The following is a 27731-nucleotide window of genomic DNA, read 5'->3' as shown; positions in this document are numbered from 1 at the left end:
AGATAGAAAAACGTGGTTAGGCGCCCTGAGATAGGGACTCATAGTTAGGCAGTTAGGCACACTGAGATAGGGACACATGGTTAGGTGCACTGAGATAGGGACACATGGTTAGGTGCACTGAGATAGGGACACATGGTTAGGTGCACTGAGATAGAAAAACGTGGTTAGGCGCCCTGAGATAGGGACACATGGTCAGGCACACTGAGATAGGGACACATGGTCAGGTGCACTGAGATAGGGACACATGGTTAGGTGCACTGAGATAGAAAAACGTGGTTAGGCGCCCTGAGATAGGGACACATAGTTAGGCAGTTAGGCACACTGAGATAGGGACACATGGTTAGGTGCACTGAGATAGGGACACATGGTTAGGTGCACTGAGATAGGGACACATGGTTAGGCACACTGAGATAGGGACACATGGTTAGGCGCTGGGAGTTGGACACACATTAGGCTCACTGTGATAGGGACCCATGGTCAGGTGCACTGAGATAGGGACACATGGTTAGGCGCTGGGAGTTGGACACACATTAGGCTCACTGAGATAGGGACCCATGGTCAGGCGCACTGGGAAAGGGAGTCCTAAGAGCCACCCTGAGACAGGGAGACACAGTTAAACACACTGGGATGGGAAGACATCGATATACACACTGGGATACTGAGACATATATAGGCACACTGGGACAGCAAGATGTAGATAGGCACACTGGGACAACGAGGCATGGGTCGGCGCACTGGCAGAGGGACACAAATAGGCACATTGGGGCAGAGAGGCACAGACCGGCACACTGGGAGAGGGAGACACAGTTAGGCATAGTGCTGCAGCGAGACATGGATAGGCACACAGGGGTCTGGGGACATGGAAGGCACCCTGGAACAGGGAGTTGTAGATATGTGTGGGCAGGAAGACACCAATAAAAGGGAATTGAAATGTGGTGATTTATGGACAGTGGGACACAGCTAGGCACACTGGGACGTGAAGGCTCAAAGAGACTCTGGGGCGTGGAGAAACGATCAGCACAGTTGGACAAGGAGACATGGATAGGCACACTGAGACAAAAAGACAAGGGTGTAGAGACATGGACAGAAGGATTGTGGGAGAGTGGTTCATTCAAAACCAATCTTTGACATCAAGTAACTGCAGATATAAACTTTTTCTTGTACAGAACATATATCTGCACTTTGTTCAAGGATGACCTTAATACGAAAACACAGCAGCCTGCCTTCAGGGCCTCAGCACCTTAGCCATGGGACACTGGGACAGAGATACTCGCCAGGCTGGCCATTTGGGTACTCTTGCATTTCCCGGGTGGGCTACAGCCCTGCGGGCTCCTTTTGGTCCCTGATCCAGATCTCAAAACGCCCATTGCCCCATTCCATCTGGCCTACATGCTACCATGACTCAAAGAAGCAGTCTTTTACAGGGGTTGTATGTTATTACAACTAATTCCGTTGCAACGCATGCCTTTACCACGCATGCGTTACAACGGAATGCTATTTCAACGTAGAACCTTTTCCTCTCTTTGTTCGTGGTGACGTCGTACGTCGTTAAGAGGAAGCGGAAGTTTCTTTCCGTTTCCTCTTAAACGACGCTGAGTGACTTTAGGTGAGTTTCTTTTTTTTTGGGGGGGAGACCCCCCCAAGCCCCCTTTTTATTGTTAGCCTTTACTACACATGCCGTTACTACGTACTTCGTAGTAAAGGCATGCGTGGTAAAGGCTTTCGTGGTAACCACGCATGCGTTGTAATGCATGCGTGGTTAAGGTTTTCGTGAAAACGGCTTCGTTGTAGAGGCTGTTTCCCTTTTACAGGTAGCTTATGCTCCCAGAAGAACACAACCTTTAAAAGCTTTAAAAGGGTGCTGTAGCACATGTGCAAGCAGGTGCATGTAGAAGGCTTCCTCTGAGGGTGACCAGAGAATGCGAAGAAGGCCTGCTTCACTTCCTGGAGGAGTAACATTGAAAGGACTGGATTGACAGAAGGGAGCACTGGTGTGTCTGCTGCAGCAATATACTGACCCGCATCACTTTTGCCAGATGTGGGTAGATATCTCCTGCAGCTCCAAGTACATGCATTCCCAGGCTGGCAGACGTGTTTACATTACAGCCTAGGCTCCTGTGGGTAGGTGAATGATGGGGCTGGGAGATGATTATCATATTGCAAATGATGCTTGAATCAAATTGGAGCTTTGCATACTGGTATAATTTAGTTTACAAAATGTAGCCTGAAAACTGTGCTCTACACATCAGTGCAATGTGAATTTTGGCATGCGTTGGTGTGATACGAGGTCAGGAAGAGTGGATTTCGACATGCTAATTCTGCTTTATATACTGGGGAAAAGTGCATTCCGGAAACAGCAGTTGTCTTTTACAATAAAATAATAAAGACATTTGTAGAGCGCATGGAAAAATACGCCATCTCGGCGTGTCCCCGCGCTAAAAAAGAGAGGCATAAACTCATAAGGGGGGGAGTGGACAGAGCGAGGCAAAAAGGGCAGTGGTGGGCTATAAAGAAAAAAGAAAAGTTTTGAGTTTTCGTCAGAAAATATTTTCTGAAGGCTCTAGGCGGAGATGGATTGGAAGTTTGTTCCATGCTGTGGCTGCCGTCACTCTGAAGGACCGGCCTCCCATTTGTTTCTCTCCTGTAGCGGTGGGTCACAAGGGTGCCCGTATTGCTAGATCTTAGTGATCTGCGTGGTTCGTATCTGGTAACCAGACCTGACAGATATCCGGGGGCTTTGTTCCAGATAATCTGATGGCATATGAGGAGAGCTTTGTATTTTATTCTTTTTTTCACTGGGAGCCAGTGGAGGGCATCCAGGGTGGCTTTAGAGTTAGCCCTTCGTGGGAGTCTAAGCACTAGGCGACCTGCAGCATTTTGCAGTACCTGCAGTCGTCCTATGCTTTTACTAGAAGCTCCCAAGAGCAGGACAGTCCCATAATCGAGGCGTGAAGTGATTAGTGCCTGGGTCATAGTGCGCCTGGCCTCTAAAGGAAGGAGATCTAAGGTTTTATTGAGAGTTTTTAGGACTCCAAAACACTTGCCTACTAGACGGTTGATGTGTGTCTCATAGGAGAGTGTGGGATCCATCCATATCCCTAAGTTTTTTGCTTCAGTGCATGGTGTTGGCATGTCGCCTAGGCAGTTTGGCCACCAATCGCATGTCCAGTGTCTTTGATCACCGCCTACCACCAAGACTTCCGTCTTGGATCCGTTCAATTTAAGGCAGTGCGTATCCATCCAAGTGGCCAGTGCTTGCATACAGGCTCTGAAATTGTTAGCCTCAGCAGCCGGAGTTTGAGTGAGGGTGAGTAGGAGCTGAGTATCGTCGGCGTAGGATACGATCTCTACGCCGAACGATTGAACCAACTCCGCCAGGGGTGCCATGTATAGATTAAAAAGGGTAGGACTTAGAGCAGAGCCCTGTGGTACTCCCTGTTCCAATACCCACTCCTCAGACTGAAATGAGCCCCGTTGAACCTGAAAGCTTCTGCCTGTTAGAAACGATTTCAGCCAACCGAGTGCTCTATCGGTCACACCTCCTTTGTTCAGACACTGTAGCAAGGTGATGTGCGCTACAGTGTCGAACGCTGCGCTTAGATCTCGCATGACCAGTGCCATGGTTAGTCCAGCGTCCGCTCCTTGACGGAGAGTTTCGGTGTCTCTTAATAGGGCCGTCTCAGTAGAGAAGCCTTTCCGGAAGCCCGATTGGGAGGGGTGTAAGAGATTATTCTGCTCCGCAAATGTCATCAGTTGCACATTTGCAATTTTCTCAGCAATTTTGGCGGTATAGGGTAGCAGAGAGATTGGTCGTAGGTTCTCTAGGACATCATGGTTTACATTAGGTTTTTTCCTAATGGGTAGTACAATTGCATTTTTCCATTTCCTAGGCAGGGTCTGAGATTCGAAGGATGTAGTAAGGACATGGCGGATGTATGGTTCTAAAGTGGCTATACTTGCGGCCAGAACCCTTGGAGGAGCGGGTTCAAGAGGGGAACCTGATTTTATGCTAGAGCATATGGTAACCAGTTCTTTACTTTGCGGGACAGTAACGCATTCTAGCTTCGGTTTTAACATTGTCATCGCTGGTTCCTTCATTTCTATGAAGGTTTCTCCAGCCTCAGGATGAGTGGAAAAGGAGCTGTATATCTTCTTGACTTTGTTGGCAAAATATGCTGCCACCTTGTTACATTCCATCACGGAATCAGTTTCTGGAGAGTTGGAAAGCGAGACAGCTGAGATTTCTTTGTAAATTTTAAAGAGTTCCCTGGATGTGCATTCTGCATCACTAATTCTTTTTCCGTAGAAGGCTGCTTTAGTAGTTCTGACCTGTTTTTGATATCTTCTCTGGGCTGTTTTGTATTGAAGCTTAGTTAGATCATTCCTGTCCTTGCGCCAGAGTCTTTCAAGCTTTTTGCACTCAGATCTGATCGATTGCAGATTATTATTGTACCAAGGGGCCGTTTTCCTGACTCTATTACCTTTTTTTGCCGTGGATAGAGGAGCTACCCTATTCAAGGCATCAAGAATTCGGGTATCTAAATTTTGGTTGGCGCTTTCACTATCTGTGCCTCCCGGCATCCCACCTAGACTTAGCATCTCGTTAAAGATGGGTTGTGAGAATTTTTTCCATCTGCGAATAGGGTAGCTATTATTGCCACTCAGAAGGGGGGCAGACTTATATGCTATGTTAATCACAAAAGGGACTAAAAAATGGTCAGTCCAGGGTAGTGGGTTAGGAGTGCTAGTAGTAATGCCTTCCCAGTTGGCGAACACCGGATCCAGTAGATGGCCATGGATATGAGTGGGTGTTAGGTTTTTTAGAGCCATGTTCGTATTTGATAATTCCTGCTTGAGGTCAGTGACCTCCTTTAGCTGGGTCTTCTCGAAATGGATATTTAGATCCCCCATGAGGAGAACTTTCCTATGTCTCAGTGCTAAGTGGGTGAGGTGTTCTAGTAAACTTGGTCTAAAATTTCCCAGGGTCCCAGGGGGTCTATAGAGGAGGACACCCAAGATGTAGTCCTGAGGACCAAGTTTCAGTGCAAATTTGCCGGCTTCGCAGATATCTATTCCAAGAGGTTCAAGAGAACACACCAGGGGGGCTTTGCTGATCACAGCGATACCACCTCCTCGGCCTACCGGTCGATCTACCCTGGTTATACTATATTCGGGTGGAAGAGATTCAATGATTTCAGGGTCGGAATCTGCCCCTAGCCATGTCTCTGTCAAAAAGAGTATGTCAAGGCCCTCTTCAAGGAGCATATTCCAAATTTGCAAGGCGTGTTTTGGGAGGGATCGACAGTTTAGCAGACCTCCTCTGAGGCTCTTAGTCTGTTTTTTGTCGTCTATCTGTATGCACGTTTGAAATGGGCAGTGTCGGCATTTACTAGAGGAGATGACCTCCATATTGTGCAAGCAGCATTAATTTATTGTCGGGCATAGGTTCCATAGGGCCTGTGTACTGTAAGTTATGGGGTCATTGGGGGAATGGACAGGGGTTCTGGCCCTGGACCGCGCCCGGCCGCGGACGGGCGCAGACGGGCTTGCCTTGGGCGCGCCTTCGGCGCGCAAACGGCGTGCCCGCTGCGCGACCGAAAAATGCACATGATTTATAGTTACCGGCTGAGGATGTAGGGGGCGTGGCCTAAAAGGGGTGTGGCCTCCGCTCGTGGCGGGAGTGCGCGAGGGGGGAGGTTCTGCCCAGCGTGCAGCGTCAGCGCTGGCTCCGCTGCGTGCAGCAACTGGGTCACAGGAGTTCTAAGGTAGGCGTTCCTAAGTAAACAAGCAATCTGTTTTTCTTTTTAAAATACAAGTCAAATTCAGTGACACCACACAAAAGTTAAAATCACACTTAATCTGTGACTTTCAGTTAATCAAGCTAGTACCTCGCTCCCGGCTTCCGCCTCAGGAGCTTACCTTTCAGTTTTGCTGAAATGAAGGTCCGCGTTTGCTATAGGCTCGTGAGTAGGGGGCGTGGCCTAAAAGGGGGCGTGGCCTCCGCTCGTGACGGGAGTGCGCGAGGGGGGAGGTTCTGACCAGCGTGCAGCGTCAGCGCTGGCTCCGCTGCGTGCAGCAACTGGGTCACAGGAGTTCTAAGGTAGGCGTTCCTAAGTAAACAAGCAATCTGTTTTTCTTTTTAAAATACAAGTCAAATTCAGTGACACCACACAAAAGTTAAAATCACACTTAATCTGTGACTTCCAGTTAATCAAGCTAGTACCTCGCTCCCGGCTTCCGCCTCAGGAGCTTACCTTTCAGTTTTGCTGAAATGAAGGTCCGCGTTTGCTATATGCTCGTGAGTAGGGGGCGTGGCCTAAAAGGGGCGTGGCCTCCGCTCGTGGCGGGAGGGCGCGAGGGGGGAGGTTCTGCCCAGCGTGCAGCATCAGCGCTGGCTCCGCTGCGTGCAGCAACTGGGTCACAGGAGCTCTAAGGTAGGCGTTCCTAAGTAAACAAGCAATCTGTTTTTCTTTTTAAAATACAAGTCAAATTCAGTGACACCACACAAAAGTTAAAATCACACTTAATCTGTGACTTTCAGTTAATCAAGCTAGTACCTCGCTCCCGGCTTCCGCCTCAGGAGCTTACCTTTCAGTTTTACCTCCGGGGTAAATTGTAACAACAGTGGGCGTTGGCTTTGTGGGGCACTGTGGAAAGGGGCATCATGACGCTACCTGTAAACTAATGGATAACTCTACTATCTGCGCCCGGGGCCCCAGACGTTAATTACCTGTACTAGTCTACCACTCTGCGCACATCCCTGGCACACTTGCACAGATTTCTGACACAGTGAGAGCTCCTCTGTGACATGAGCAGATCTCGCCTGTTTGACTATCACTACTGTCGTCTTGTCATTTTGAACAACATCCTTGAGTGCACGGGTGCCTGCGTTGTGGGGAATGATTGTTTATGTGCAGGAAGGGACACCTTCCTGCACATAAACAATCTTAAATGGCGATTTGTAACTTCTATGTGTGCTGCTTTGTGCAGCAAACATAGAAGTTACAACTCGTCATTTTTAAAACGGTTGCTTATGTGCAAGAAGGGACAACTTCCTGCACATAAACAATCATGCATGGCGCATTGCTGTTTTCATGTGTGCTGCACAATGCGACCCTTAAAAACAGTAAAAACAAGGAGAAATAAAGCATTTATCCTCATTGCGCACTTTTAAGACCAGGTTTTCCGTGGTCTTAATTTTTGTGCTGCCCCATATTTACACAACTCTTGTAAATATGGGGCAGCTTCAAAATCAACGGGTGTTACAGTAGAACCCCCATCACAACACCCATTGCTCACCCCTTTCACGCTAAGTGTAGTGTGAAAGGGTGCCTTATTCACAAGTGGCGTTTAACACTGCTTTTGTAAATAAGATAAAGCCCTATCGCCACCACAACAACAATAAAAATGACGTTCTGGTGGTGATAGGGACTTGTAAATATGCCCCATAGTATCTTATTATAAGAAGCATAAAGAAACTCTTAACCGGCACAGGGACACTGATGGGAATAATGTTTTGACACAGAACTAAACCCTGGTGCTTTTTATCCCTGCCTGGGATTTCTTCTGTGTATTTATTCACTAGATGACACTACGTGAGATAGGTACTTTGGCGCACACAGGTGCCTTTTCTGCATCCCATTTTTTGCACCTGGCACGTTATTTATAGGATCAATCACACACTTCTCAAAGTTTTCTCTTTTGGGGGAGGGGCGAGGGCTGTTTTTCAGATACAGGATGCTGCCTCCCAGTAGGTTATACGACCTATGATAGGTATCCTTCTTCTAACACATAGCCTTCCGGGTCTCCCTTCTGGAGTCATGAGATCATCCGGCCGTGACCCGGCTTTCAGGATTCTAGGATGCCTATAGTCACATTATTTGTAGGCACATACATGCTTTTTGGCTATGGAGTGGACTGGACTCCTATGGTAGACCCTGAAGAAACTGAATGGAGTAGGCAGACGTCAGTTTGGCATACAAGCATGCTTGTGGCGGAGTACCCTGTCCAGCGAACATTAAATGATTCCTTTAATTATAACAGATATCAATGCACTGATATAATGAAAGAAATAAAGTGAAAAATGCGTTTTACTTGACAGCTGCTGTATTACTTACATGCCAAACATGTTGATGGTTCAGCTCATACTTCGGCTCTAAGAGACTCCCCAATGAATTATGTGTTGACTGGCAAAAGCATGTTTTGGGACTCTATGACATTTCCAGGAAATGTGCCTTTATTCCTATAATTGATGGTAGCACAGCATGCCGCGTCACGTGCTTCGCTGTGCCTGCAGCTTCCCCGAATGCAATCTGTCAGGCAGCTGTACGCAGAGGACGTGCGCGCAGCAGCCCCTCTGCTTGCCGGCGTCGCCGCAGGTGCCAGACTTCCCAGAAGGGCCTTTGTTAGCGACAGGGCCGAGCTGCAGCGCGTGAGCCCCGACGCACGCGAGCACCGGCCGCGCGTGCATATTTCATTCCACCTTTTGTCTCACCAAGGTTAGCCCCGCGACTCTCTGCCTATCTAAAGGGTCATGGTAGGACATGGCAGGTGACTGCGTAAATAGCATCACGCCCTACATAGAGACTCCGCTGCATAATCAGAAATTAGGAGGTGAGGGGGCAAGATTAGGTTGTCGCAAAAGATAATTTTGCTTCATTTTTGTTGCCTTATTCTTTTTGTGTGTGAATCGGTTATTCCGAATTTGGGAGTTTATTTCCGCTGGTATGAAGGATCAAGCACACCCCGCCCAAAAATAAATGGGCATAGGGTATTTTTTGTGCCCAATATGGATATGAGCTCAAAACACGTATGTTTTGGAATCGTTAATCCTCCATGTGTGATATTTTACATGGGTAGGCCCTACCAGTTCAACTTTTTGCACCATATTTTCTACAACCATATCCGGAATAAATCAAACAGCGTTTGCACAGTTGTAAACCGACAAAAACGGATTTCACGATATGTTTGCTGTTGTATGTAGATACATGATAAAGAAATGAAGAAAACACAATTTTCCACTTTTCAAGTGTGAAAAATGGAGCTTGGCAGTGGAGGGGAATTACAATTTTTAAGCTCCTAAATGTTATGTTATATTATGTTTAGGTCTCCCGGTTTTATGGTATATATTTATTTGACATTTGCGTCTATATTTATCCATATTTAATTTTTGTCAACTTTATCTGTATTTATCCACATTTATTATGGGTTTTGTGAAAAAAATAAAGCTGAAACTGGTATATTTCCACATTAATTTAACCAATAAATATGCAGTCATGCTTGAATACCTTCCAAGTTTCAGTGATACGCGGAAGATGTTAATCAATGCCCTAATAGGAAAATATGCACATTTCAGTGTCAGCCTTGTGCATATCTACTGCTGTTTAAGTCTCTACTAAAATTCCTTTCTTTTTTGACACCCTTACCTATCAATCCAGACAGTTATTGGCCTGACAGTCATGGCAAAGTGTATTTAGAATCATTAAAAAAGCACCCAATTTCTGTTTTTATCCACATTTAAAAAATAAATGCGGACAAGAAAATAAATGCTTTTCTGTCTATATCTCTAAAAATAAGTAAGAACGGAAAACAGGGTGCCTTAATTATGTTATATGATTTGTAAACACATGGCTGCCTTAGCAACGGGGCGTCCCAGCGCTAGTTTAGTCAAAAAGCCACAACTGTGAAAGAAAGTCCCAGGGTAAAAACGATCAGGCCCAGCAGAATACTTAGATGGGGAACAACCAGGTCTTCAGAGGTTTTCTAAAGGACAAGTGGTTCTGAATTCGCCTCAAAGGAAGAGGAAGTGCATTCCAGAGGGCGGGGAGTTTAGTGCGAAAAGACCGCGGGCCCCCTTTGCTCTTCTGACACGTGGCACACAGGCTAAATTATGATCAGCAGAGTGCAAGGACCATGAAGGGAGGTACAGCATCAGCAAATTATATAAGATGGGGGCACCCTGGGAAAAAAGATCTTATGAGCTGTGCACAGAGCCTTAAACTGAATACGCTTATCCACCTGGAGCCAATGTAATTTGTAAATAGCTTCTGCAGCTGAGCATTACTTAGGAAGGTAAAACAGCAGCCTTGTCACTGCATTTTGAGCCAACTATAGCTTTCTAATCACAGGCTTGTTTACTCCTAGGTAAAAGATGTTACAGTAATCCAGCCAGGAGAGGATAACAACCTGAACGATGACTTGATAAATGTGGGGATAAAAAAAACCCAAAATGGCTTTGAGCCTACGTAGCTGCTCGAAACAGGTGCCTGCCACCGCTTTCGCCTGTGCCTCAAAGGTAAGGGCATTATCAACCCAGACGCTTAGATTCTTACCACTAGCTTGGGGCAGGGGGGAGTCCAAAGAGAAGAGGGCCACAATCAGTCTCCCCAGGCGTCGACATCCCTGCCTACGAATAGAATTTCTGACTTGCTAGTATTCAGCCGCAAACAGTTAGCCGCCATCCATTCTGCAACAGCCTTCATACCTTTTTGGAAACTGACCAGATCCGATGAAGGAGTGCCGGTAAAAGAAAACACAAGCTGGGTGTCATCAGCATAAGACACTAACACGAACCCCAGAGCTTTCACAACCTGAGCCAATGGATGAATGTAGATAATAAACAGCGTGGGGCTGAGGGAGGAGCCCTGGGGCACACCGTGGTGTAGAATGTGCCAGTTAGAGCTCAAAGGCGGGAACACCATCTGAAAAGACCAGTCAGCAAGGAAGGAGGGGAACCAGGTAAGAGCAGAGCCACCAACCCCAATCTCTCCCAGGCCCTGGAGCAAGCTGTTTTGACAGTGTCAAAAGCGGCACTTAGGTTGAGTAGAATCAGTACAGAGGCCGTGGGGTTGCCCAGTGACCTCAAGAATAGACGATTCAGTACTGTGCTAAAACCTAAAACCATTCTGGGATATGTCCAGTATCTGATTTCTTCAAAGAATTTGGTTAGAATGGCATTAACATGGATCTCTGTTACTTTTGCGAGGAATGGCAGAAGAGAAATAGAACGGAAATGTTTTGGTTTGGAAGCGTCCAAAGCTGGTTTATTCAGGAGTGGAATAACTTTGGCATGCTTCTAGGAACAGGGTACAGATGCTGATGCTGATGCCAGTGAAAGATTAATCTATTAAAGAGAGGGTGGAGAGAGGCTGTCCTGACGTTTTAGGAGCAGGTCTGGCCTGAGAGGGTCGGCAGGTGAGTCCAATTTGACTTTCATACATAAAATGTGCAGCTCTGACAGGGCCATAGGGGATAGAGAATGAAGCAGTGGTAAGATAGTGCAAGTCAAACCAACTGGACAGGAGCCAATAAAATTGGGGACGAAGCTAGAGTAGATATTTTCTACTTTATTGATAAAATATCTTGCCAACTTCTCACAATGGTCATTGGAGAATTTCATGTGCTCCACAGCAAGTACAGGTTTAGTTAGACTGTTAAGCAGAGAAAAGTTTACTTGTGGGATTATTGCTAATCTTTATTTTGTTTTCAAAGTATTCAGCTTTGGGTCTCTTAATCACCTCATGGTATGACTTAATGGCAACTCTATAACCCTGACTATTTGGAGGTAATCGTCCTAGAGTGAGGAATAATGTACAGATCCAGTTGTAAGTGAACACAACTGCATGGGGATCCATATTACTGGATAAAGAACAGGCCCATTTCCATTCCCATTTACCACCTGCTATGAGCTACAGGCTGGTCCTAGAGAGGATGTCTACCTGCACTCGATCTTACCAGGCGCGTTTCTGACCCTTAAAATCAGGCCAAGCGTTCCTGCACCTGGTTGAGGGTGGGGAAAACCTCTTAAATCCACTATCGATTGTGCTAGCTGCATTTCTGCCTGCTAAAATCTGGCCCAGTTGCCCTGCACCTGGCTGGAGGTGGGGTGGATGCCCACTATCCGAACCTAATTAAACAACAAGGGGTGGTGATGGACAGAGTTTCTGAATTAAGCAGAATACTCTCACCCAGTCAAGAGATCAGGGCTAGATCCAACACCGTTATTTATCTCACTGCACCATCCCAGCTCAGAACCTGGCTATATGCAAATTAGTCTAATCCTGTCCCAGTGCATGATGGGAACAGGGCAAACCAAACTACAAAGCCAATTCTTTCACTGGGAAGGAAACAAGCTTCCGGGGATCGGTTTCTGGCATTACAGCCGTCTTCGGCCCGGCTTGCTTGAATCCTGATGGTGCAATGAGCAAGGGACTCACATCTGAGTATACCCTTCCACGCTTATGGTGGACAAAATAATTAAACAACAAGGGGTGGTGATGGACAGAGTTTCTGAATTAAGCAGAATACTCTCACCCAGTCAAGAGATCAGGGCTAGATCCAACACCGTTTTTTAGCTCGCTGCACCATCCCAGCTCAGAACCTGGCTATATGCAAATTAGTCTAATCCTGTCCCAGTGCATGATGGGAACAGGGCAAACCAAACTACAAAGCCAATTCTTTCACTGGGAAGGAAACAAGCTTCCGGGGACCGGTTTCTGGCATTACAGCCGTCTTCGGCCCGGCTTGCTTGAATCCTGATGGTGCAATGAGCAAGGGACTCATATCTGAGTATACCCTTCCACGCTTATGGTGGACAAAATAATTAAACAACAAGGGGTGGTGATGGACAGAGTTTCTGAATTAAGCAGAATACTCTCACCCAGTCAAGAGATCAGGGCTAGATCCAACACCGTTTTTTAGCTCACTGCACCATCCCAGCTCAGAACCTGGCTATATGCAAATTAGTCTAATCCTGTCCCAGTGCATGATGGGAACAGGGCAAACCAAACTACAAAGCCAATTCTTTCACTGGGAAGGAAACAAGCTTCCGGGGACCGGTTTCTGGCAGTACAGCCGTCTTCGGCCCGGCTTGCTTGAATCCTGATGGTGCAATGAGCAAGGTACTCACATCTGAGTATACCCTTCCACGCTTATGGTGGACAAAATAATTAAACAACAAGGGGTGGTGATGGAAAGAGTTTCTGAATTAAGCAGAATACTCTCACCCAGTCAAGAGATCAGGGCTAGATCCAACACCGAAGCTAGAGTAGATATTTTCTACTTTATTGATAAAATATCTTGCCAACTTCTCACAATGGTCATTGGAGAATTTCATGTGCTCCACAGCAAGTACAGGTTTAGTTAGACTGTTAAGCAGAGAAAAGTTTACTTGTGGGATTATTGCTAATCTTTATTTTGTTTTCAAAGTATTCAGCTTTGGGTCTCTTAATCACCTCATGGTATGACTTAATGGCAGCTCTATAAACCTGACTATTTGGAGGTAATCGTCCTAGAGTGAGGAATAATGTACAGATCCAGTTGTAAGTGAACACAACTGCATGGGGATCCATATTACTGGATAAAGAACAGGCCCATTTCCATTCCCATTTACCACCTGCTATGAGCTACAGGCTGGTCCTAGAGAGGATGTCTACCTGCACTCGATCTTACCAGGCGCGTTTCTGACCCTTAAAATCAGGCCCAGCGTTCCTGCACCTGGTTGAGGGTGGGGAAAACCTCTTAAATCCACTATCGATTGTGCTAGCTGCATTTCTGCCTGCTAAAATCTGGCCCAGTTGCCCTGCACCTGGCTGGAGGTGGGGTGGATGCCCACTATCCGAACCTGCCCTCTATTTTTACCAAGTGCCTTCATGACTGCCAAAACTAGGCCTAGTGTTCCTGCACCCGGCAATCCCAGGTGCAGGAAGACTGGGCTACACCTGAGCAGGTGGAGCAGTGTCCACCTGGTTGCTCTGTCCAACTTGTAATGTGTACCAACATGTGTTATATATGTTTAGTGTTTGTTTCTGGTCGATCTACCCATTTTTGCCTTGGTGCAAAAAATGTTCTGTAAAATTGACACAGGAAAACCTATTGCTCTTTTCTGTATTACACAAGTTGCAAATTTGTGTTGAATGCATTTGCCCTTTTTTTGCAGGAGTGCAATGTTTATGTAAAACGATTCTTGGTGGTATGTGTCTGGGTTGAAGGAGGAGCGAACGTCATTTGGGCTCACTCCAAATGTGTGCTAGTGGTAAGCAGTTGAAAACAGCATTTCAGCTGAATTTACTACCAGTCCTTGGGTCCATAACGTTCTGAGCAGACGTTCCATAAATGTAGCATATTTCATATTGGCCTCTTCTCTACAACATGGCAGTAGTGGGGGCTGGTGGTAACAGTAAAAAGGTTTAGTAAATCAATCGTAGTCAGTATTCAATTTTGCAAAAGTATAAGTGAAGAAGCTCAAAGTTCTTAGGAGCCGTCACTGGTGCTAAGGGATGCCAGAGTTGCTGAATACCAAGGCCACATAGTTTTACATTCACCTCATTCCCCTTTCTTCCGCCACACTTCAATTCCTGTCTCTTTAGCACAATCTTTCATGCATTCCTGTCATTCTTCTTCCTCCATTTTAGGGCTCGGCCTACGTCACCACTGCGTCAGCAGTGGGGCGGAGCTCCGAGCCATATTGTTAAGGGGCTCAGAATAGTGTAGCAAAAATTCCTCAGTGCGCAAGATTTTCCGTAGTTATTTTTGCCATCTGCATGGTAATTGGCCCTCGCGGTGCCGTATTTGTAGTAGCCTTAACGCAATAGGCCATATATATTTTATTGAGAGTGCAGAGTGCAGATTCAGAGTGCAGATTCAGAGTGCAGATGCAGATTGTGGGTGCAGAGTGCAGATTGTGAGTGCAGAGTGCAGATTGAGAGTGCAGAGTGCAGATTCAGAGTGCAGAGTGCAGATTCAGAGTGCAGTTTCAGAGTGCAGAGTGCAGATTCAGAGTGCAGTTTCAGAGTGCAGAGTGCAGATTCAGAGTGCAGATTCAGAGTGCAGATTCAGAGTGCATTGTGCAGATTCAGAGTGCAGATTCAGAGTGCATTGTGCAGATTCAGACTGCAGAGTGCAGATTCAGAGTGCATTGGGCAGATTGTGAGTGCAGAGTGCAGAGTCAGAGTGCAGAGTGCAGATTCAGAGTGCAGAGTGCAGATTCAGAGTGCTGAGTGCAGATTGGTAGTGCAGATTGTGAGTGCAGAGTGCAGATTGTGAGTGCAGATTGTGAGTGCAGAGTGCAGATTGTGAGTGCAGAGTGCAGATTGAGAGTGCAGATTGAGAGTGCAGAGTGCATATTGAGAGTGCAGAGTGCAGATTGAGAGTGCAGAGTGCAGATTGAGAATGCAGAGTGCAGATTCAGAGTGCAGATTCAGAGTGCAGATTCAGAGTGCAGAGTGCAGATTGAGAGTGCAGAGTGCATATTGAGAGTGCAGAGTGCAGATTGAGAGTGCAGAGTGCAGATTGAGAATGCAGAGTGCAGATTCAGAGTGCAGATTCAGAGTGCAGAGTGCATATTGAGAGTGCAGAGTGCATATTGAGAGTGCAGAGTGCAGATTGATAATGCAGAGTGCAGATTCAGAGTGCAGATTCAGAGTGCGGAGTGCAGATTGTGAGTGCAAATTGTGAGTGTGGAGTGCAGATTGAGAGTGCAGAGTGCAGATTGAGAGTGCAGAGTGCAGATTGAGAGTGCAGAGTGCAGATTCAGAGTGCAGATTCAGAGTGCAGATTGAGAGTGCAGAGTGCAAATTCAGAGTGCAGATTCAGAGTGCAGAGTGCAGATTCAGAGTGCAGATGCAGATTGTGAGTGCAGAGTGCAGATTGGTAGTGCAGAGTGCAGATTGTGAGTGCAGAGTGCAGATTCAGAGTGCAGAGTGCAGATTGAGAGTGCAGAGTGCAGATTCAGAGTGCAGTTTCAGAGTGCAGAGTGCAGATTCAGAGTGCAGTTTCAGGGTGCAGAGTGCAGATTCAGAGTGCAGATTCAGAGTGCATTGTGCAGATTCAGAGTGCAGAGTGCAGATTCAGAGTGCATTGTGCAGATTCAGAGTGCAGAGTGCAGATTCAGAGTGCATTGGGCAGATTGTGAGTGCAAAGTGCAGATTCAGAGTGCAGAGTGCAGATTCAGAGTGCAGAGTGCAGATTCAGAGTGCTGAGTGCAGATTGGTAGTGCAGATTGTGAGTGCAGAGTGCAGATTGTGAGTGCAGATTGTGAGTGCAGAGTCCTGATTGTGAGTGCAGAGTGCAGATTGTGAGTGCAGAGTGCATATTGAGAGTGCAGAGTGCAGATTGAGAGTGCAGAGTGCATATTGAGAGTGCAGAGTGCAGATTGAGAGTGCAGTGTGCATATTGAGAGTGCAGAGTGGAGATTGAGAGTGCAGAGTGCAGATTGCGAATGCAGAGTGCAGATTCAGAGTGCAGAGTGCATATTGAGAGTGCAGAGTGCAGATTGAGTGTGCAGAGTGCAGATTGAGAATGCAGAGTGCAGATTCAGAGTGCAGATTCAGAGTGCAGAGTGCAGATTCAGAGTGCAGAGTGTGAGTGAAGAGTGCATTTGTGAATGCAGAGTGCTGATTCAGAGTGCAGATTGTGAGTGCAGAGTTCAGAGTGCAGGGTGCAGATTCAGAGTGACTGAGTGCAGATTCAGAGTGCAGATTCAGAGTGACTGAGTGCAGAGTGAGTGTATAGTGACAGTGAGCGCAGAGTGACTGCAGAGACAGTGTGTAAGGGTGCAGGGTGCACATTGTGTTAGTGTGCAGAATGAGTGTGCAGGATAAACAGTGTGTGACTATGCAGGGTAGTGTGCGGGTGAGCAGTGTGTGAATGTGTAGGGGCAGTGTGTGAGTGTGCAGAAAACACCACATACACCACACACACATACCACACACACACCATACACACACCACACACACATACACCACACACACAAACCACACACCTCACTCTCTCAACACCACACACTCGTCACCACTCACCACAACACACTCACCCCCCCAGGCTCACCCCCACAGACTCACCACCACACACTCACCACTACACACTCACCACTACACAGAAAACAACACACACAACAACACACCCCAAGCCGTCAATGAATGCTTTCACCAGGCACAAACACCAACAACCATCAATGTACACTTTCACCAAAAACAAACACGACCATGCATCAGTGCCGCTAAACACTCGCGCACACAACAAACAATGTCAGTGCAACTTTCACTAAACACACACAAACACCAACAGCTGACAGTGCACCAGCCGCTCTTTCAATTGGCACAATCATCAACAGCTGTCAGTGCACCCTTTCACCAACCACACACATTACCATCTAGCTCTGTACACTTGGCAGCCACACTCACTAACAGCTCTTACTGCATGCTACCACCAGTCATACACACCTCAAGCCACCACTACACGCTTCCACCAAACACACACACCAACAGCCATCACTGCACAATTCCTACAGGCACACACATTACCACACACCAATGCACACACCAATTGATAACGCATCCACCAATTAATATTGTACCTATCGCACTATGCTGCACTTTACCTTTTAAAGATATTGCGTTAAAGTGCGGCATGCCACCATTGATAACATTCCAATCCAACACACATATCTCCAACACACACCACATGTTTCCACTCCAAAACACATGCCTAAAACACATTGCCATTTACAATGCCATCATCTCTAACTCAAACAAACCAGAGCCTAATGCATTCCTAATGCTTGTTCTATCTTCCTTCCTCTTGAATTAAGTCAAGTCTCATGATGAAAAATAAGTCCTGGTCCCTACAAATTAGTGTGGGTGCTCAGCACCTACAACCAATAACATAAAAATACCCTGGTCTCAAGCTTCAAGCTTTCTATCTGAAGTGAATCGCTATAGAGTTGGAAGCACTCAGGGGCATATCAGCAACAACCGGCGATAATTATCGCTAAGTGCACTTAGCGCTAGGATAATTATCGCCAGCTATCGCTTGTTTTTATTGCAGAGATAGCGCACTGTCAGCGACGTTTATCTCCAAAGCCATAAAGACAACCGAGTTAGCTTCCAAATGTGCAATTATCTCTGGTATTCCAGCGATAATCGCACATGTTTGGCGCTACTTTGCTGATAGGGAAGGGCATTCTTAACCATGATATCCACCTTCGATTGGATATCATGGCTAAGTCAAACTAAAAGCAGGCATAAGGAAAGTAGCGATAATCACGGTTAGTGCTACTTTTCTTATCGCTAGGCTCGTTAGCGTGCCCATTGATAATTGGAGAAATGGAGGCAAGATGGCGGCGGCACACTAGACCGCTGTGAGACACTCTCCCGTGCCTGAGCTAGCTGAACGGACTAGTGGAGGGGACTAGAACTCGCACTACCCATGAAGGCATCAAGATAAGTGTGTTAATAGCGGGCACTGCAAGGACGAAGCTTCAGAAATTTTTTTTTAGCCACGCAATGGTTTAGAAAGATGTATAATGAGCCGCGCCTGCTCTAAAGCATTCAGAGACTCTTCACCCTTACCTGAGCAGCCACGCTCACGGCTTCAGTACATCGCGCTAGCAATTGGCCTCGCGGTGCTAAGGCGCTCCGTTCGGATTCACCAACAATCCTGTGCTCCTGGTGTGGACTCTCCCCCCGTGAAGGCACCGATGGCACCGATGGCTCCAAAGATTGCTGCGGCGGTGACAACCGCCTCAAAAACCCGTGCAGCCAAGCAAGCGCTTCGAGATCAAAAACTTGCTGCTAGGCGCGCAGGGTCGTTAACTGATGAAACTGCCGGGTCTGATGGGGGGCAAGCCCAGCTCCAACTTCGCCCAAAGCAACCAAGAGCTACGAGAAACCCTGGCACTCCAGGGCCGGGACCCTCTGTGGTGGACCTTCTTCGCGGAACGCCGGCCGGAGCCGCAGCCGCTCCCTCCCATTCCAAATCACACGCAACAAGCGGAGCGCTGATTGCAGCTCCGCTAGTAACTCCTGCGGTGCTTCCCGGCGCGGATTCGCCAGCAGCGGAGGCTGGGTCTGAAGCACTGGCGGCTCTGAGTCCCTCAATAAGCTCCACGCAGTCAGACACTGCTGCAACCTTACCTGACTCGTTACTATCGCCATTACCATTGCAGTGTTCATTGATAACTGCAGAAGTGCCAGAAGTGCTTGGGGGCCTCACCGAGGTGTCGGCGGCAGCAGCAAATCCTACAATAACCACCGCACAGCCACAACAGCAAACGCCAGAAGAAATATGTGCTATAGCTGAGCCTACAGCTTTTTCTGCTAATACAGTGGCATCTACTAATGGTTTAAACAACGCAAGTGTTGCAACAAACATATCCACAGATCCCCAGCCTGAAAGTCACCTGTCATTGTTAAATCCGGTCAGTGACGAGGGTAAACTAACATCACCCTCTATAACGCAAACTCCTGCTCAATCTCAAGGCATCTCTGCACCAACTGGCGAAGGAAATGTTGAAGAACCAACACTGCTTGGGCTGGATTACGCAGGTGGAGCTGGAATCGCGTCTGACACAGACCTGGAGCCTCTTGAATTCTACACTATCTCCGAGGGCCGTGAGGACCCAGGCTGGCATCATGATTTAGACTCTGACTTAGATTCCCTTTCCGATTTGCATACTGGCTCTAGCACCAGCACCCAAGATAGCGATGCGGATGAGCTATTGGGTGAAGCCACAGCTGGAAGACACACAGTGATCAAAAAAAAGAGAAGCCACCATAACCCAGCAGGCCCTTATCGGGATGGCATTCCCGCATCAGCTTCTAGCTCTCATGGACCCTCTTCTTCTTCAAAGGAACAAGACACTACCTTAACTTCGGTAATGGATACGTTGCTGCTGGCAATCGCATCTCACAGAGAACAAACGTCTAAGGATGGTCGGAAAGCCCAACAAGCTCTACAAAAGGTACAAGGAGTGGTACGTAAACTTTCAAAAACAGTAGCAGCATCTAATGCCAGAATGTCGGATATGGAAGATCGAATTGTGGGTATTGAGGCTGAAGCAACTGTGGTGAAAGAGCAGGTTGATGCTCACGACGCTGAGATGACTGATGTAAGATGGAAGCTTGAGCAAATGGAAAATCGTATGCGCCGCAACAATCTCCGAGTCCTGGGAATACCCGAAAAAAGTGAAGGGGGCGACATACGTGGCTTTGTGATTCAACTTTTTAAAGATACCTTCCCGGAGTTATCTTCATGGAACTGGGAACTGGAAGTCCAACGTGTTCATAGAACCCCTGCTACACTTCGTTCTGCCAACTCGCAGAGCAAATATCCTAGGGCAATCCTGGTCTATTTCGGTAACTTTTTGCTACGACAAACTATTGCGGAGAAAGCGAGACCTGAGGCCCATCGGATTCGTGGTGATATTTCATATTTTGTCAGGCCGGACTTCTGTCATACAACTGTGGAGCGGAGATGGCGTCTTCGGCAGCTAATTAAACCTTTTTTGGACAAAAAAGCTAAGGTTTATTTGAATAACCCAGCCACACTTAAAGTGATGTATAATGGTCAGGTAAAATTTTTTTCTTCCGAGATCAAAGCGAAGGCTTTTTTAGATAGCCTGAACTAATTTTTGAGACATTATGTCTTTCTTTAATGAATACTTTATGCAACGTTGATTAACAACTCAGAAAATTACACGCATATTTCAACTTTAATTTTTTTTCTTTTTTCTTCTCTCTCTTTTTCTGGTTATTTCGCTTTGAATACGACTTGAATATGCTGTATGCTCTATAATCTGGCATAATAATCTGTTATTGTTATTATGAATTCTTTTTTCTTCCAGCATTTATGGGCTCTACGTATGAGCCACTGGGTACCGTGTAGTTCTAGGGGGTACTGTGTAGTTCTAGGATGATTATTCTTTTATAATTTTGAATATTTCCTTTATTTTCTTTACATACCCGTCCATTAGTCTACACACGAGTAATTTGAAGTCTTTAGAACTAAAGCCCAGGCACGGGCACAGGGTGTCTCCCCATCACCTTAGACTCTAGTGAGAGTCTACATGCCTCAAAGGGTGGAGTGTGGGGGGAGGGGGAGGGGGGAAGGCCTGGGGGAAGGCCTGGGGGAGGGGGCTGAGGAGGTGGGGAGGGAAGGGGGGGAACCAAAAAAGAAAAATTGGCAAAATCAGTCATAATCTATGCTATATAGGGAGCAAAAACTGCAGAAAAGTTAAAACAAAGCAAAACTGTACTATGCATCTAAAAGAAAACCGCGGCTCTAAGCATTTTGGGTTAGTTTTTCAAGCTAATACATGGGGAGAGTAAGTCTATCTACCTGGAATGTGGCAGGCCTCAACCATAAAGACAAAAGGGCTCAACTATTTCAATTAACCCAACAAAACCCTGTTGATATTTTATGTCTCCAAGAGACACACATTGCATATTCTGATAGGAACTTACTTAAACTACCTGGTTACAATTTAATGGCAGCTACATCCCAAACATCTAAAACTAGAGGGGTAGCCATCTTCGCTAAACCTATAATAGGTCCTCCAATTCGTAAATTAGTTGATAAACAGGGTAGATGGGTCATCATTCAGCTTCAATTGGGTATTACTATTTGTGTAATCTATGGCTCAAATTTAGACGACCCTGCTATTTTTCACGAGCTCGAAGTTGAATTGGCCTCTTGGACTGGTCCTTTGGTTTTTTGTGGAGACTTCAACATTGACATAGGGTTATCTTCTGGGAACTATTTATCTCAAAATTATAAAGGACGTAAACCAAAGGTATACAGCGCATTGGATCAGATGATGAAAAGCCATAACTTAGCTGACGTCTGGGGTCTACTTCGGGGGCCTAATGTTGATGGTTATACATATTTTTCTTTCCCCCACAACAAATATGTTAGAATTGACTATATTATGTCAAGCATAAATCCGAAGGATATCATTGAAATAATTAAATCTCCGAAAATCTTATCTGACCACAATGCACTGACCTTTACCTTTGCTACGGATAATTTAACTAAACCAATTACACAATGGACTTTTGATAGGAGATTATTGGTTAATCCTGAATACATAGCTCATATTAAATCATGGACCCAGTCTTTTTTTGAATGTAACCAGTTTAGTGCACCCCGTATTATAGTATGGGACTGTTTTAAAGCGGCACTGAGAGGAGAAACCATTTCATTTGTTCCTAATAAACGTAAGCTCGAAAAACAATCCAATATAGAAATGACGTTGCAATTATCTGATCTTGAGGCCCTTCATGCCTCCCAGTTAAATCTATCTCATAGAGGACAAGTCCATCCTACTTTAGATCCCGGGAAAACCCTAAATAAAATAATGGTCTTAAAAAATGAGATTAATAGCACGCTTATTCAAAAAGCTGCGGAAACCTATCAGGCCAATAAAGATAGTCTGTACGAATCAGGGGAAAATGTGGGGAAGCAGTTAGCACTACGTACCCGACAAAAGCAATCACGTAGTAATATTAAAAAGGTAGAATTTGAAGGAAATGAGTATACTACCCCCAAAGATATTATTAAAGTATTTCAAAAGTACTATCAAAAACTTTATAGTAGCGATATCTCACACCCTGTTAATGAAATTACATCATTTCTAAATAACTGGCTCCCAGACCACACTTATCATAAAACTATCGACGAAGCAAGTCAGCTTTATCTGGATAGAGAGATCACTATCACTGAGGTGGAGATTGCATTAGCCGAGATGACTAATGGTAAGGCGGCCGGACCAGATAAAATTCCATTGGACCTGTATAAGATTCTTGGGCATCAGATAATTCCTTTTCTATTCGATTTGTTTCTTGGAGTTCATTACCACACAATTCCCCCTGAGTCTTGGAAACAAACAAATTTAATAATTTTTCATAAGAAGGGTAAACCACCTCACCTACCTTCTTCATATAGGCCCATATCTTTGATTAATTCCGATTCAAAGTTATACGCTAAAATTTTTGCAAATCGTCTGAGTGGGGTCATCGAACGGCTCGTATCCCCGTGGCAACACGGTTTCATACCCGGCAAAGGTACTACAGATCACACCCGTAGAGCTATAACCCTATTTGACATCATGGGCGCCACGGGGGGCGAAATGTCGATGATCTTCCTTGATGCCGAAAAGGCATTCGACCGAGTATCATGGCAGTTTCTCTGGAACATCTTGGAAAGCAAAAACATCGGCAATAATTTTATCAATGCCATTAAAGCCATTTATACTAATCCCACGGCAAAAATTTGTGTAGCAGGTAACGAGTCGGAAGTTATCACGATCCAGAGAGGTACAAGGCAGGGCTGCCCGTGCTCCCCGGTCCTATTTGCACTCTATATAGATCCCCTTATTCAAAAATTATTAATGTCAACATCCATACTACCAGTATTCACAGGGCCCTTTTCCACCAAAGTTATGGCATATGCGGACGACATTACCGTAATAACCACTAAACCATCTGAAGCAGTTCAGGAGATCGAGTTAGTTACTCGAGATTTTGGCAAATATTCAGGGTACTCTTTGAATAGGGATAAGACTATGGTATTGTCCACTAGTAATACCCAATATGAAAGCACACTTAGGGTTAAGCAGGCCACTTATCTAGGTGTGGCGCTCTCGGCAGATATAAGTAAGATTAGCGACATTAATTATCTCCCCCTTATTGATAAAATCAAAAGCGATTTAAGAAGGGTAGATAGTTTACACCTCTCTATCATAGGTAGGTCCAATTATGTTAAAATGAATATATTCCCTCGTGTTTTGTATCTTTTCAGAGCAATCCCTCTTTTACCCGGGGAGCACTTTATGAAGACCATAGATTCTCTCATTGCAAAATTTATGTGGAGCTATGGAGAAATAAGGCGGGCCCTCCCCCTGCTAGCACTTCCTCAAAGTAGAGGCGGCTTAGCCCTACCAAATTTAAGATTATATTTTTGGGCATCATTATTACAACACATGGATCCTCTTTTGACCGCAAAACCTGGTCGCCCAACCTTTATAACTCCATATATACCATCGATATACGAGCTCAGTTTAGGTATAAAACATAAGGGACTTTTTTTAAGACAGGTTGAAGCATCCTATTATAAAAAAATTAAATTAAAAACTGTTTTAGATGCTCGCTCAGTCTGGAAAGCTATTGGTAAACACCTACGCCTTCCCATATATACGAAATATACACCGTTATGGCAGTGCAAAATTTTTCCTAGTATCCTCATTGACAGCAGATTCAAGAGCTGGGAGCTCCTTGGCATTAAAACAATTGGAGACTTTTGTGTTAATAATCTCCCTCTTTCTTTTGAGCTCTTTCAAGAGAGATATAATGTCCCCTCAAGGGATTTCTTAAAATTTTATCAAATATCTGTTAGTATCCACAATTCCAACCCTAAAATCCTACTAGATAATATCCCAATTTTTGATATTATAGGTAAAAAATCTACTAGAATTGGGGTTCTATATCAGCTACTCTTAGCCAACACTCCCGATGATTTAGAGCGCACGGAACAATCCTGGGCTTTAAAATTATCTAACCCAAATGTAGATCTAGATCTCTCTTTAGCCCTCTCAACTAGATATTTTATAGCCTCTAATTTAAAGGCTCAATATTATAGAATCATCTTTAATTTGTATTACACTCCGGCCAAATTGTTTGCATGGGGGCTCAGAACTGATGATAAATGTCCAAGATGTAAACAACCACTCGCAAATCTCCTACATATGTTTGCTGAATGCCCTACACTCGTTACTATTAAAACTATGATGCTGGAATTCTGGACCCAAATTTTTGGACATCGCATTAAGGATTCTGTAACATTGCTCCTATTGGGTCATGATGACTCTTTGAAACACAATAGTGAAGAACAGGCAGTTTTGTTTCTGGGATATGCCGTGCTACGGATAATTCTTGCAGCTAGATGGAAAGATACAGAGCCTCCTACTTTTAATATGTGGCTTAGTCGTTTTATTGCTATCTATAAACAAGGAATCTTAATATACACCACAAGAGGTAGGAAAATGAGAGCAATAGGAAAACAGATATGGGAACCTATTACCAGGTGGTATAATGAAGTAAGGGGTAATTAGTTATAGGGTCTTTTGATTGATTGTTTCTAGTCTTGATGTTATTTTGTATCTCTTTTCATTTTCTGTTTCGGTGTTCTCTCTTTTCGTATTATTATTCATTTGTATCTCAGTGTTTCTTTTCCTAATCGTCATATTTTTCCCAGAGGTAGAATTTTTGATTATTCATATTTGAGTATGTACCTTGTAATCCTCGCATACCGTATCACTCCATATTGTTTATTCTGTACTGTCATGTTTTTGTGTTCTGAATTTGCCAATAAAAAAAAAAAAAAAAAAAAGATAATTGGAGAAATGTAGCTTAGTGATATTTTTCCAGTTATCTCGGGGAAGGAACGCCCACTTTGCATCTCATTAGAGATTCAAAGGGAGGCGTAGGGAAACAGGGTGTTAACATGTGATTATGCATGTTAGCACCCTCTTGGTGAAAGGGCAAAAACATTATTTCTGCTTTTCTGTCTTTTAAAGCCAAAAAAGCGGAGATAAGGCCCTCAATAATATGCCCCTCAATTATTAACCGAATGAATATTATTTTGCTCAAATATACCAAAGTACTGGGCCAGTCTTTCCAGGCTTGTCTCACTTCCTGGTTGAAGGTGAAGGTTCCTCTCCTCTAGAGTGCCGCTGTGTGTGTCACTGTGATGTTGACTCTGAGCACAACTTTGGGAGCAGCCAGCTGTGCTTTTGCCCTCTGGTTCTCGTGGTTCTTGTGGCTGCCACTGCTGTGGACGGAGGCTCCTCCTACCAAAACCACTGCAGATCCAGATTTCAGGTCAGGTTTCCCTGGTTTTCATACCCTTCTCACTAGGGTGTCAGCACAGCACATCAGCCATATGGGGGACCAAGGTGCACCTGGACTTGTGCCAGGGTTTGGCAGAATAAGCGTGCATGATTGGTTCATATTGCCTGAGGACTGTAGTCCAAGAATGAAGGCGGTGCCTTTGATGCTTGCAGGCTGAGTTAGAGTGGCAGTTGTTTTTACAATTGCACCCACTGTTTTAAAAAATGGAGAGTATACAGAAAGGTCTTGTCCAACACTGGTCCCTATTAGTCTGACCTGGATGGCCCATAAGAATAAAGTTGGCGTTTAATTTGCACTTTTCCTGAAAAAAGTAGACCAACTTTGAAGATTCTCTTCCTCTGAGACTTTTGGAATTATTTGGAGATTTTTAAAATGCATATTTAATTGGAGAAAGCTGCTAAAAGCTGGTGTGATCTAAGTAAGATAAAGATGCTACTCTAAGTGGGCTTATACAGCGACTCGACAGAGCTTGAGTTGACAAACTGTTATATCATGGAGGAATGTCTGAGTGGCACCTGGTCAATACTTGCTAGTTGTTGATGGTTGTCACTGTCTCTCAGAGTTTAATGTTTTGAGATTAACTGGTGAATAATATTTGTCCGTATGGTAGGGATCTGGCAGTAGAAATGAAACAATCCCTGGGATACCATTGGTATTGGAAATATGTGTAGTCAGTATTGCAAATGGGTTCCGCTCATATAGTCCACCAGGACTTTTCACTTTTGACTACCTGATTTTTGGACGTTTACTGTCGGTAAATCTCACTATCTTAGTCTCACTCACATTAATCTCACAGTATGTGGCCTGAGTGTGTGTACTGCCAATGCCTTTTAAGATAAGACCACTGTGGCACAGTTAGGGTAAGGTACAGTGGTCAGGTTACACATGAACATGTGTGCACACACGTATGTACACATGTGCAGGCTGCACGTGAAAGACTACCATTGTATGCAACCCAGGAAAAGTGCACAGATTGCCTCTTACAGAAGGGACTCTGCCAGACAGGTGCTGTCTTGGGGTAGGCTTTATAATATTAAAGGACATTCATAGATAGGTCAGTAGGGGTTACTGGAAACTCTGTAATGCTTTCACTGCATTATACACATAGGTGAAATCTGTCTTATAGTGTTCTTTGCTCCACTTAGGCCTACACAGTACAGCAAGGTGTCAAACTGTGGTAAAACATGCACACCAAGTTTGGATATGTAAGTCCCAGTAACAGATATATACCTCGGAGGAGCTCTTCGCAGAGAAAACATAATGGCATCATATTGGATTGCCCTAATATGCTGTGCAGGCAAGTTTACACAAGGGTGGAGGGATGATGTGGCATCCTAGGATTGGCCAGGGGGCCTGCATATCCTCACACAAGGGAGAGACAAAGATGAAAACCCTGGATATGGGAGACAATGGCAGTGGAGGAATGGTTACATGGAAAGAGAAGCCACCCACTGTCCTGCCAAGATGGGCTAATGTCCCATGAGAACCATTAGAGCTGGACTACGCTGCCATCTGAGGTGCTCAACAAAACAATCAGGAGGCTATTGAACCTGAGAATGGAGGTAGGAGGGTGCTCAGCTGGCTGGTATTGGAGGGGCCACACAAAATGTCCACTAGACAAGCACTAGGAACCAGGCAGGAGAGAAGACGGCACAGGGAGCCAGTAAATACAGTTACATGCAAAGTGCACCCATTCATAAGCTAGCAGGTCTGTTGAAAATGCTCCTGGTGGCTAGATCTTGAAAATCAATCCAATCGGGCCTGTGTTCTAGCCCTTTAAAGATCTGACCTCCGACCCTCAGTTAGAAACAGTAATGCTATTTCTCTTAAAGACCCCTGAGGTGGGCTAGGGCTTAGGGGGTTGGCGAAACAGCATTTTATTTTGATTAGGTGCTGAGGGATGTGCATGGGATCCCCTTCCAATGCCACTAGTTGCCCCACCCGACAAGGCCATGGATCAGTATCCTTGGGTTACCCATCCCTCTGGACTCAGAAGAAAACCAAAATGCCTCTTGGAGCATCAATGCATTTTTAATATACAGCTCCCAG

The sequence above is a fragment of the Lissotriton vulgaris genome, chromosome 5 (assembly GCF_964263255.1).
Source record: "Lissotriton vulgaris chromosome 5, aLisVul1.2, whole genome shotgun sequence".
Classification (NCBI taxonomy): domain Eukaryota; kingdom Metazoa; phylum Chordata; class Amphibia; order Caudata; family Salamandridae; genus Lissotriton; species Lissotriton vulgaris.
This window is presented reverse-complemented; position numbering follows the sequence as displayed.